The sequence below is a fragment of the Hemicordylus capensis genome, chromosome 2 (assembly GCF_027244095.1).
Source record: "Hemicordylus capensis ecotype Gifberg chromosome 2, rHemCap1.1.pri, whole genome shotgun sequence".
In the NCBI taxonomy this organism is placed as follows: domain Eukaryota; kingdom Metazoa; phylum Chordata; class Lepidosauria; order Squamata; family Cordylidae; genus Hemicordylus; species Hemicordylus capensis.
The window spans coordinates 383,985,252-383,998,641 of NC_069658.1; the positions used below are offsets into that span (position 1 = coordinate 383,985,252).

The following is a 13,390-nucleotide window of genomic DNA, read 5'->3' on the forward strand; positions in this document are numbered from 1 at the left end:
CTGCCAAGAGTATGATGTAATCTGGATCTACAAAAGGCATCTGGGTCTTTTTTCTGAGGAGGCCAAATGCACACAGTTGTTTGCTTTGACAGCCTGATTTTACTTCAGGGAAACTTCCCCCACAATGTGTCTTCCAATAATTTTGTTAGGAAATCATTTCTGTCCTCTCACGTTGCTCTCAGCCATTCAGTAACATTAGCAGAACTGTCTCTGCAGAAACTTAGAACTGACAGTACACAGTCTAATGCAATTTCAAGGGGGGATTTTAAGGGCACATATACGTTAGGGTTGTGGTGTTAAGAAATTGAATCCTTGAGTCTTCTACACTGCAATATCCATGCTTTTCATATTATAATATAATATACAGAGGCTATTCTCACGGTCAAGCAAAATCGGGCTAAGGGAGCCTAGCCCGATTTTGCAGGAACATGAGAACCACTGGGCTTGCAGCCAATCCCGGTCTCACGAAAGTGGGTCACTCGCTTAAGCAACCCTCCCCTAAGCCCAGGTTAGTGGAGCGAGTGCTATGCTAACCTGGGCTTTCTGATCATGAGTTGCCGCAGTGTGGCTCCGTGGCAACTCACGAGTAGACCCCCGACCAGGAGGCAAAAAGCAGCCTACTGGCTTGGGGGTCTCACCAGCATGCCCTGTGTGCTTGCACAGGACATGCTGGAGCTTCCAGGGGACACATGGCCTCCAATCCTCCCAGTCCTCGCCGGCTCCGTAATGGAGCCTGCAGTTGTGTGGGCAGCGGCTTCTGCCACCCGGAGCAGATTGCCTGCTCGTGTGCGGAGAGAGCGGGCTAAGCCTGCTTTCCCCGCAAACCCCATCCAGGCTCTTCTCACCAATCATGAGAAGAGCCTCACAGTCTTTTTGTTTTTTGTAAAGCACTCTAAGGACCTTGATCAGCTGAACAGTATACAAATTTAATCAAGAAATAGGTTGCATAATATTTTAACATATAAAAATGAGCAACATTCTGGTAGTTAAAGCCTTTGAGGACAAGGTTTTGAGCTACACTGCAGTTTCCCCATGGGATTTCTTTGGAATGATGATTCACACTGAGGCGAGTCTCATGATCAGTGAGACTCGCCTTTAGGGGGTTTGCGGAGAGAGCGGGCTTAGTCGGCTCCCCCCACAGGCAACCGGAAGGGAAGCCATACCGTGGCAATACACAATCAAAAAGACAGGGTTAGCGGAGCACTCGCTCCGCTAACCTTGGCTAAGGGGAGGGGGAATTAGGAGGGTTTGCGGCCGGGAGCCGTGTGGCTCCTGTGGCAGTAGACAATCAGCAAAAAGCGGGCTAGGCTCCCTTAGCCCACTTTTTGCTGATCGTGAGAATCTCCTCACTATTTGTTATCATTATAATGACTATTGCATGACTTGTTTTTGCCCCTTTGATGTTGAGGTTGCTTGCTGCTTGGAATAGGAATCCTATAGATATAGCAGGGCTTTTCCAATGCCAGTACTGAATCACAACCACACCATCATATAGCTGAATATAGTAATGTGTCTTGTTTCAGTAGCCCTGAAACAACAGCCTTGAATGGCATGAATTTCTCTTGTTCAGTATGTTGTCTCTCCAAAGCCAAACAGAAAATCTATGCTAGAAATGTATGTAGGTTTTCTCTCAGATTTTATCACATGGTGTCAGACTTCCAGGGGATGAGGTGGGCTCCTAGCCCTTCTTGAACTCTGGAATGACTGGAGCACCCCCAAAAGGCCAGCCTCAGAAACAGCCGGGTGAGGAGGTTAGCTTGTCACCTGAGTCCTCCTCCTGGTTTACTGCATTCAGCCAGTTCCCTCTCCCGGAGAACTCCTGGCTCCCATACTCAGAAGCAACTTCTCCTTATCAGCTGCCTTGCCTTTAAGTACCCCAGTGCAGAGCTGACAGGTCTTCAAGCCAACTTCCAGCCCCGCCCCCTTCCTGACCTTGCTTCCTGTTTCCTGCCACACCCAACTTAGCTGTCTCCCTAGAGCTGTTTCCTGCAGCTCTCCCTGCCTTGCCCTCTCAACCCCACTGGGATCCAACCAGCCTGGGCCCTTCTCATCCCCACTGCCCCCTAAAGGGCACGAAAGCCTCAGAGGAGGGATGCCACACCCTTCTCCAGCCTCCATAGGGCCACCCAAGTGACCAGGTAACATGGCATCCCGACACATGGCTTTCCATCAAAGAATCTTGGGTGTTATGGTCTGATGAATCTGTCGAAAACTCTCTACCAGAGATCCTCAGTCCTCCCTTAAAGATTTGTCTCTGGGTTTCTTTTCTTCCTCCTGTAGAGTGGAGAAAGAAAATGTTATGTGTTTTGCTACAAATCATTTGCTGATCACACAGCACTGCAGTTTTACAGGTCTAGTTAGGCTCATTTTCTGGGCATTCCATTCCACACTGGAGCTGGGTGAATATTCACTCAGAATATTGTTTTACATACAGCATAGTCTCATGGACTATTTATGTATCAGATTTTTATACTGCCTGATAGGTGCATCTCAAGGCAGTGTGCAGAATTTAAAACACAACAAATCTAAAACGGAGTAAAAACAGTGAAAATGTTTGTAACTGTGGACTATGACTGGATTCCCCACAGGCCACAAGACAAGAGAGCCATTCCTCAGTAGTCTACTAGGCAGAAACTGGGCATTTGCAGGATCTGCAGGGACAGCATGGCCCACACAACATATCATTGTGGAGAACAAGAAATTTAGTTGTTCAAATGATGCTTTCCACACTTAAACTGGCAGATTTCATGCTGATACTCCTGTATTCTAGCAAAAACAACCACAGGGCTCTGTGGTTGCCAGGAGTCAAAACCGACTTGATGGCACACTTTACCTTTACTTTACATCCTTAGAAAGCATAATCTAACCCCAACTGAAGTTCACACCTGCCCAGCTGATCCATGCCTCCACACTGCATTTGCTTATTACCTGATGACATGTTCTCAGTTCCTAATCTTTTAATTCCAGCATGCCTAGAAGACAACCTAGCTAGCAGACTGCAGGATGCAAATCTCCTAAAATGGAATAATTGAACTGAACTACTGTGCCACCTATGTCACAATCCCAGCTCCTAGCAATAATCTGCAATGCCTTGTTAGACAGATGCCACAATAATCCACAGCAGGGGGGTTTCAAGGAGCAGAGCAAAGAATAACAGCGGCTCATATCTGTGTTGATCTCACAACTAACCAGGGCAATAGAATGGGAGAGTTTCTTCAAAAGGGAGGGACTTGAGATTTCTATTGTATCATCTGATAGTTCCTGATGGTCAGGAAAGAAGAAGAGGACTTTACCAGGTACAATATACACCAGAATGCCAGGGAATAGCTATGAATGGGTGTGGAATCTTGCAAGGGCAGATTCACTGGTGGGCTGGAAAAAGAAAATAGGAAAAAGAAAAGAAAAAGAGACTTCAAAGGAGAGATCATTAATTGCCTAATGCATTTTGAGTATTTATGCCATCCTTTTGTTTCCAAGAAGCACATGAAGAAGCTCTTCTCACGATCAGTGAGAAGAGCTTTTTCTGGGTCTGTGGAGTCTGCTTAGCCCGCTCTCCCCACGGACGATCAAAAGGCAGCCCTGGGCGGCCGGATCAGCTGCTCACACGACTGCCGGCTCCATCACGTGCAGGGGCTGTGGGGATTGGGGGCTGTGCAGCCCCTGGAAGTTCCAGGATGCCCTGCGCGAGTGTGCGGGGCAACCTGGAGAGATCTCCAGGCTTGGGAGGCTCTTTGGAGCCTCCCGGTCGGGGGTCTACTTGTGTGTTGCTGTGTGCCGCGATGACACACAAGCAACCAAATGAGGTTAACGGAGCACTCGCTCAGTTAACCTCATTTAAGGGGAAGGGGAATCAGGCGGGCTAGCCGCCTTGGGAGCACCAAGCTCGCCTTCAAGCCCGGTGGTTCCCATGATCCCTGGCAGCAGTTTCTCCAAGAATGCAGGCAGGAGTCTCTCCCAGCCCTATCCTGGAGCTGCCAGGGAGGGAACCTTGCCCCCTTTGCTAAGCAGTTTCTACCCTGGTTGCATTTGAATGGGATACTACATGTGTGAGCACTGTAAGAGATTCCCCTTAGGGCATCTGGTGCTCTAGGAAGAGCGCTTGCATGCTTGCATGCAGAAGGTTCCAAGTTCCCTCCCTGGCATCTCCAAGACAGAATTGAGAGAGACTAATACGTACAATCTTGGAGAAGCCACTGTCAGTCTGTGTAATCAATACTGAGCTAGATGGACCAATGGTCTGACTCAGTATATGGCAACTTCCTATGTTCCTACCATATCGGAAATCCTTCCGATAATGCCCAGTCATGAGTATTGGTCCGATATTCCTAACGGACCGATATGATTTCACAGCCTGAGTGCTTGGGCACATGCTTAGTGCTGCTGATTTCAGTAGCCCTGAGCTAACTGACAGTACAATGTTAGGGACACAATTTTGAATGACTGTTTGGTGGACAGGGGATTCTGGAGTGTTCTGTAAAGACTTTTCTTGCACTCACCTGATGTAAGAGTTTCATAATGTGACCCCTGACTAGCAATTTCTATTTAGTAACTATTATGTGTCCATTGGTGCATTAATGAATACTGGAACTGAGCTTAATAATAATAATAATAATAATAATAATAATAATAATAAAATAAATAAATATATAAATATATATATATATATATATATATATATATATATCTGGTGGGGGGAAGGGACTAGAGAAGTCTAAAGTCCAGTCAGTATAAAATGGGCCAAGTACTTATCCCTGCAAGACACTGGTTCCAAAGGGCTGCGTGATTAGTTATTGTGGAGTGAACAGACATTTGTCCCGCAATTATGGCATTTATAAAGAGGCAGAATCTATAGTTGTTTCTACCCAATCTGTCACAGGAAAGAGGTTCAGGTTGTCTCACTGCCTTATGTTAGATGGATAATACATTGCAATGGAATTCACAATTACTGAAATGAATGCAAAGATCCTCATTAATTTAGATGGTCTGTGAAATTAGCAATGTGCAATGTGAGGTTTTCTCTTCTCAGGCAAGGCTTCAGCACAGCAACTCTATAGCAACACTGTTTACTAGCAGGCACATGCGACACTCATTCTCCAAACTGCACCTAGCAGCATCTGAAGGTTCAGGGGTGGGGGCAGGGAGAGAGAGAGAAAGAGAGAGGGGGCAGGATATCATGTTTGCTGTGTGCTAACCAGTATGTTATTAAGACAGACAAATGGATATTTTCTTAAAGGATATCTTGGAGCCTTTTCAGAAGTCTGAGAACTGCTTAACCAGTTGACACGGATGAAAACAACCATGGCATTCTCCTCTAAGCATTCACTGAAAGGTAAGACAGCTATCCTGGGATGGTGTCTTGATATCACCATGGCAGCATCAATGACCTGCTGCCAAATTGCAGTGGGAATAACATTTATTGGAGGATGTGGGACAGGCTGAAGTTTGTTGTTGCTGAAAAATGCTGAGGGAAAGGCCTTTGCTTTCTAAGGGTGCCTCTAGACCATTTCATTTCTGTTAATTCCCTCCATGTTTTGGTACTAGTTTTCCATTTGTTTTTCCTACATATACACATCCTTGAATAATTGGTTTGGGGTTTTTCTTAATGCCTGCTGAATTTTCACAACTGCACCCAAATATGCTCCAATATATTTGATGAAGTGTCATGAAATAAAAAGGTGGGTTTGCGGAAAGGAGAGGAGGAAGGGGTCCTTCAGGTGGGATTATGAAACAACCAGATTTAGCTAATGCAAAATCAAATTAGTAGACCAAAACAACACAGTGTCTCAATTTATGGGTGCAAAGGCATAATTCTCATTTATGAAAGACTGTGATGTTGAAGAAGGAAGGACAGACCCATGGCCAGGAAGAGATTAAATACAAGATTTCTGTGACTGCAGAAGGTTCAACTATTGACTGATCACAGACAATACTGTAGGCAGCACCTTTGCCTTGCATGATTGTCTGTGGCAGATCACTGCCAATCTTTCAATTTGTAATATGAATGTAAAGTCTACATTGGCTAGAATGCTCATTCATATTACAAATGCCTCTTCTCTACTTTCTCTCCCACATGAACAACCTTCAGGCATTAATTTAATACATGGGAGAACCTCAAAGGCTATTTAAGTCTTCATGCATAAAAACACCACAAGTGGTTATGTTTACTAGCTTTCTAACAATCAGGATATTCTAGCAGGAATATCCACAGAATGCAATATAGGCTAAGCTTAAACAATAGTATTCACCAACGGTGGTATTCATTGGCTGCGAATCTCAGAACAATCTGGGGGGATTGAGAATTGGACCCAAAGGACACCCTACCCACCAGCAAGCACCGTGAAATGCATGCTGGTTTGTCCAAGTACATCCATAGTTACTCGATCTGGAAACTAAAACAATGCTGATGGTATGTGCATAACAAACCAACTAACCAATATAGCACAAAGCTTCAGTAATCAAATCCAGCTATTTGATTTACATAACTGAATATTTGTTGGAAGAAGATGGGAGGACTGAGAGTTAATTCTCATGGGTGGCCTCTTGCCATAGAGCATAGGAAAAGATTATGTTTAGGCTTAAAACTGGAGGAAAGGACCCATAATTTTTTCTTCTGATGATAATAGGAATAATTGAGCAATGGAACTATTTCCTTTGAAAGGTTTGCAGGCTCTGTCATTGAGAATGTTTAAAAACTAGTGGGCAGCATGAAGACCAGTCCTCAACCAATGTTAAGGACCCACTGGGTGCACAACTTAAAGGCCAGCCGCCCTGACAGTGTAGTGTGAGGGGGTAGCTGTGGAACAACTTTAAAACATTTCCAGGCAGTCATGCTGCACTACTTCCATTGCTTAAACACTCATTCTGCAACTGCCCCATTGTGCGACACTGTTGGGACTGTCTTTCAAGTTGTGCAGCAGCCCTGACAAGTCCCTAACATTGATGTAGGGCTGGCCTTCATGTCAGCCAATGAGAATAAACTCTGTTACAGATAGTTTGTTTCTTATTGGTTCTTCCTCAAGGCCAAGCAGCTTGACTAGAGCACTTAGAGTGGAAGTAAATGTTTCATTTCCCACAGGGATACTTCCAAAATGAGGATCACCATAGTTAATTCTCCACAGGGGCGTAGCAAGGTTGGAGTGGGCCCAGAGACGAGATTTTAAAATGGGCCCCCCCACTCAAAGTCCAGGGCCTCCGCACACCCCAGGCCCCCAAGGATTTAAGTCTGATATTCCAAAATAAGTATGCTGCCTGGAAATACATTTCACTGAATACACACACGCACACATCACAATATATAGTGATATACATTGAGTACTATACATTTGTTTTACTTTTAATGCCTAGAACACACTAGAAAGATGAATGATTAAAATGGCCCCCTCGCTGCAGATTAGCAAAGGAGACTTTCAACCATGCAGGGTGAGCCTATGTTTGTTTTCTCAGAATTCTGAACAAATTCAGTCAAGTTCGATTCCAGGAGGTTTTTCACAGGAGGCTTTTAAAGCCCTTTAACACACATCTCCTCTGGAATGGAGGTGCTGCATTCACATGTTGGCCAGATTTACCCTGAAGTCCCTGCAAGTTATTGGGGAGCAGTTCACACACAAGAAAAATAAAATAAAATAAAAGCAGAAGACATGCTTCACAGTTCTCACTCAGACCTTCTGGGTTGCAAAACAACTTGAACATAAGTGCATTTATGAATGAATGAATGAATAAAATAAATATAATACTGTTTCTTCCAGAAGTTTTTGTAATTTTTTGCCATGAAACAAGCCACTTATAGGACTTTTTAGATAGTTTTTTTAAAGCCAACAAATTTTCCAAGCTGTTTAAAAATAAATATTCAGAGACTTCTCAGTCCCTCCCCCCCCCCCCATATCAAAGCCCTATGGCAAGCAGATGCCTATATATGGGGGGGGGGGGAAGGTAACCACAAAAAGGAGTTCACACTCTACCTGGCAGCAGGGGATCTTCTGCTGCAGAGAACAGTGGAGGCCTCTCTGGCTGCCTCCTCCTTCCTGGCTGGCTCGGGCCCTACTGCAGTTCAGGCTTCACAGAGGCCTACACCAGGCCTCCGTGGAAGCCCCGCCCACCCGCCGATCAGCTGAGAGGCGGGAGAAAAGGAGCTCTTTGCAGCTTGTCTGCTGCTCGATTGCCGGCCAGGAGAACAAGCTGGAGAGACGGGGAACAGGGCAAGTGGCTGAGGGGCCTTGGGGCTGGGCAGGGGGCAATGGGGAGTCACATGAGGTGCCTCTGGGGGGCCCCCCAAGGCAGTGGGGCCCCCAGACAACTGTCTCCCCCTGCCCTATCGTTGTTATGCGCCTGATTCTCCACCACCCCTGTTATTACCTCTTGCTCGTACCTCATGGAATATGGCCATCCTGTTGTGGCTTATTTCACTATTCATGTTTCTAGTGACTGTTAGTGGGGGTGGCGTACTACATTGCTGGCTGCATCCTATGAAGAAAGAGTTGCAGCTAAGTGTTACAGCTGGGATGAGGCAGTGAATTCTCCATACAGATACTGTATAGTTTGGTGGTAACCCTGTGGTGAATGTAACCTCCACTCAGGACACTTCAAAACATTGCATTCTGTGATTGATTGCTCCTCTGGCTTAACAGAGAACGTATGAAGATATTATATAGTGGATCATACCACTGGTCCATCTAGCTCAGAATTGTCTACACTAACTGGCAGTGGCTTGCCAGAATTTCAAAAATAGATCTTTTTCTGGCCTACCTGGAAATGCCAGGGATTGACCCCGAGACCTTCTGTGTTAAATAAAGTGCTCAACCACTGTGCTGCAACTCCTTTCCTATGTGCCAGTTACACCCACTGAGACGCTATCTGCACCTAAAGGGTTGATCCCTATGCCAAATGTGGCTTTTCTACATGGAAAAGCAGATTTATTATGCTGTCAAAACAGCAATGTTAGCTTTAAAACCCTGCAACAGGAAGTACTTCTTCAATGAGTCACTTCCTGTTTTGTATCTTTTCTCCATGGTACTGTTGCCACTGGGGGTGACATGTGGAAATGCCCTTAGTAAGTCCCTTTCCAACCCTAACTTTGTTTGAAAATAATCATTAAATGAGCAGCCTTTAAGACTGTGCTGCTCTGCTAGCCAGATCCATGTTCTGTCAATGGGATCTCTGGACTAAACATTAATTTGGTCGCCGTAAGCAGCATAATCTTAATGGCTGCTCAACCTGTGATGATTGTCAAGCATAGCTGTCATTTCAGTAGAGGAAACTGCATCAGCTGTCCATGTCTATGTCCATGTAATATATGAAGTATATATCTATTTATTCTGGCAGATGTACACACAATGCAAAACTGTGATTGGCTGCCACTTCCCAACATGTTCATCTTTTATGTGTGGAACTTCTATCATGGAAGATGCTTGCAACAGATGCTTGGGGACTTTGACTCCTCTTGCCACATCCCATGCCATTCCTAACAGTCTCTCAAATCTCAAGAGCAGCTTTTCTTGGGTATTCGGAGATCCTTAGGAGCTTTAGAGGGTAGGATTTTAAGTGGGGGTAAAGATTTTGACATCTCCTACCTCAGCATCACAAGCCCGATTCAGTCATTATGCTGTACGAGTGCACAAATGTCTGTACACTTGTACATGTGTCTGTCTGAACGACTGTGCTTGTGTTCATTTTAAAAGTGAACCTGGATACAGGTCCTTCAGATGCATGGTGCAGATAGGAAGTGTACTTTTGTACTTATGTTCAACATAACATGTGAATGACTGTACCTGTGTATAAATCTGTAACTATGTACACTGTACACTCGCTGTACACGTGTTGAACATAATGTGTGAATGCCTACAGTCCCAATCTGAATTGGACCCCATGCAGCTAATATTTTACTTTGAAAATAAACCTCTAACTAGACAATGATACATTTAACACCACATCCAATTTTGCCCTGAGAGAAAAAAGAAGGATGCAGGTAGGGGCTACGATTGAAAATACACACACACACACACACACACACACACACACACACACACACGGAGAGTTTTGAACAAATCCTGGGAATGTTAAGGCTAGGGTAAAGATTTTAAATTGATCATCTGGCAGGACTGGTTTATTTTACTTAATCTAAAGCAGCCATAGCCCTTGCAGCCAGAATCAATTGTGTTCTTTCTTTGCATTTAGTGGAAAGGGCAAAGGTCTGTTTAAGAAAAAATGATAGTATGATTGCACAGGTTGTTAAAACACAAATGTTAAATCCTCCTAATTCGCATAATAAAGCATTATTTTTCTTTTAGCTGAGGTTTTGAACACAAACCAGGAGCAAGCTGTGTGTTTTGGATAAAGTTACTGGCAGTGTTTTAACTTGAAATAGGGGGTTTTTTTTAGTAAACAATATTACCTCAGGATTTATTCATTTTTTCAATTCTCCCCCCACCCCCCCAATTTTTATTTATTTTTTGCCTCTGAGATGTCTTGGTGTTATTTTTCAGTAGATGACAGAAAAGTTGTTGGAATCGAAGTTCTACTATTGTTGCCCTAATACCAAATGCAATGCTAATAGTACCATAGGCTCAGCTGGGTTGCTTGAGAAAATCTGGCTCTCTTTAGGTGGGCACAAGGCTGCATTGATAAAAGCCCAGTGAAGTGAGTGGGATAGAAAGGGAGTCATCCAAGATTTCTCCAAAAAGGTCACCAACTAGCAGTTTTCCATAAGTTTATGAACTAGCCAGGCCCTGTTACAGTGATGCTAAATTCCATAAAATTGGCCAGTTTAATTCAGAGCCCATGCATCATCTCTCTAGGACCAGTACAAAAACTTGTAAGACAGATCCTCTTGCCCCCATCAAAACACTCTTGTCAATTTTGGGGAAACTGGAGGACTGACTGGTGACCTTTAGCTTCTTTAGTTCCTTTTGTTTAAGCTCTGTTTGTTTCCGACTTCTTAAATATTCAGACATGGCAGTGGCAAACATCGTTCAAACATAGTCCCTAGTCACTGGGATCTAGACTCAGTTTTTCTATGTCCAATTCATTATTCATACATGTTTTGGCCTTCCACGGACGGCTCAACATCTCTGAACACCTGAGGCAGTGTGTCAAACCCCTTTGTGCTCACTCTCCTTCCAGTCTTTCCGTTTTTCCTGTGGGCTTCTCCTGTCTATGAACAAGAAATACCAGCAGACACTAAGGAATTCTGGGACTTTTCATTCTCAAGAGAGAAGGGGCTGGTTCAGATGTGGCCACAACGTATAATCAGGACAGGGTTGTGCCAAGAGCCTGCCTACCCTGACATCACTGGAAGACATCACAATGTGCTGTCAGAGCATCCTTTAATCACATCTGAATTGCCCCTCTATATGTGCTCTAAACCCCCTATTTAAACAGCATTTTGGAGCTTGTGTAGGAAAGAGATTTGCATGAACATCCCCTCACACAGTTAAATGACATCCTGACGGCACTTCAGGACATCCTCCATTGACATCTGGATGGATGTGCTCTTGGCATGATCCCATTTTGATCACATGTTGCACTTGGTGTTCATCTGAACCGGCCCAAGGTCACATAAGTTTGCTCATATCTCTCTGCCTCTCAAAATACAAGTCCTAGAGTTTCCTGTACAAGTTATTTCTCTCCCCTGCCACCACTCTCTTTCTGCTTGGGGAGGATCTAGGCAACTCAGAATGTCGGTTCAAAGAGCTAACACCGCTTCTGATTGAGTCCAGCAACTCTTACAAAATCAGGACACTCCATTCAGGAAGTAGGTTTATATAAACATCCTTGAGAATGATCTGTGATTTATACTCAGTTCTTTTAGATATAGCAATGGCCTTGCAGCCCAAGATCCTGCCCCCCCCCCGGCAAGTTTAGGCCCAAGTAAAGTGGAAGGATGGTGAGCTAAGTTGGCAGTTTCTATCCTCCCTTCAGTAGCCTCCTTACCCATCCTCTCCCAGCTTGTCACAGTGAAGAAATAGTCCATGCAAGTACCATGTGGAAAAGTACAATCAGGATTCACTGCTGTTCTCCTCCTTGTCTGGGAGGGCTGCTGTGGCAGAACGGGGGTGACTACGTTTCCCTGGGATCTACCCTCAGTAGAGAGATTGCTCTGATCCCAAATCTAGGAGCACGCTGCTCCTTCAAGGTAGGCTGCCACCAGTTGAAGACTGACATCTGACCAGGCTTAGATACGGCTTCAACAACCTAGAACTGTCCGGCTTGGGAATTACAGGCACTGTACAGCCAGAGTCCACACAACCCAGCTCTAGACAACAAGAGTTTATTCTGAAATCAACTCAAGAGTAGCAAATGACCTGACGAGACACATGACGAAGAGTTTTGCAAGTAACCCTCAGAACCTGTTAAATCAGACTGAAGCCACCACTTATATGAACTTTATTAAGAAACAATAGTTGCACACAGAATAAGGAATTGGGAGAAAATAGGGTGAAACTGGGAGTAAAGAAAGGAATACAGGAATTCAAAAGAAAATACAAAAAACATTTACTAACTGACTAGCACTGAATTTTACCTTAGTCTATCAGTAGGCAGGTCCTTGGCTGAGGGAGCATTAATCTCTCCAGCTTCTCCCATGGAACATCCATTTGCTGATGGAAAAGGGTGAACACTGGCCAGGCCTTTGTCCTCTAGCTTTAAAGCCATGAGTGAGGGGGTGAGCTGGGCTCAGGCGACAGTGGGTCTCACCCCAGTCCGAGTTCAAAGAGTATTATAATTTCCTCCCCTCTGGGTAGTGTGAGGCCATATCTCCTGTGTCAGATAAGATTAGGGAATTGGTGGAGGGAGGGTCTGTTAGATATTGGGGAGTGATGCTCTCACTTCTTCAAGATGGTGGAGGTCTGCATTTGTCACAGCTGCCTTATAGGCAGAGCCGAGGTCCAGGTCCTCCACACCCCCTTGGGCCTCCACACCCCCAAATCCTCTTTAATTTATCCCGGGTGGTGTGGTTACTGTCCCGGGCAGCTGGGCGTGACTGTGACTTGCTCCAGGTGGTTGATCATGACATCTGCTTTAGAGAAAAAAAGTGGGAGTGGGGAAAGAAATTTGTTGGATGGGAATATGTTAAGTTGGGTATTGAAATGTTTCTGCTAATGCATATTTGCATAAATATACCTGCTTTATATTCTTACATTCTTGTGAGTTCAGTTGCTGTTTGTGCCCTCAAGAACCCACATGTTAAAAATACTGGGTGTGTCATGGTGTCTGTGTGTAGGGAGATGATGCTTAACTTGAGTAGGAGGGGCCCCCTCCAAAAGCCTTTAGGTCCAGGCTCCAAAATGACCTAGGTGCACCTCTGCTTACAGGCTGGGAGACCACGATATGCCTGGAATTCTGTCTCTTCTGTTACTTATTAGACAGAAGAGTCTGATCTGAAGTGACTTCACTGTGC

General features: G+C 44.8%; 1 long non-coding RNA gene across 1 annotated transcript in view; it reads left to right on the forward strand.

Annotated features, from left to right (window-relative positions):
- The first annotated feature begins 3,087 nt into the window (after positions 1–3,087).
- The window catches only part of LOC128348226 (uncharacterized), a 66,971-nt gene continuing 56,668 nt past the window's right edge, over positions 3,088–13,390 (forward strand). Inside the window, exons 1-2 of the long non-coding RNA XR_008318011.1 lie at positions 3,088–3,296; positions 5,234–5,329. This is a non-coding gene — a long non-coding RNA (uncharacterized LOC128348226). The remainder of the gene's footprint in view (positions 3,297–5,233; positions 5,330–13,390) is intronic.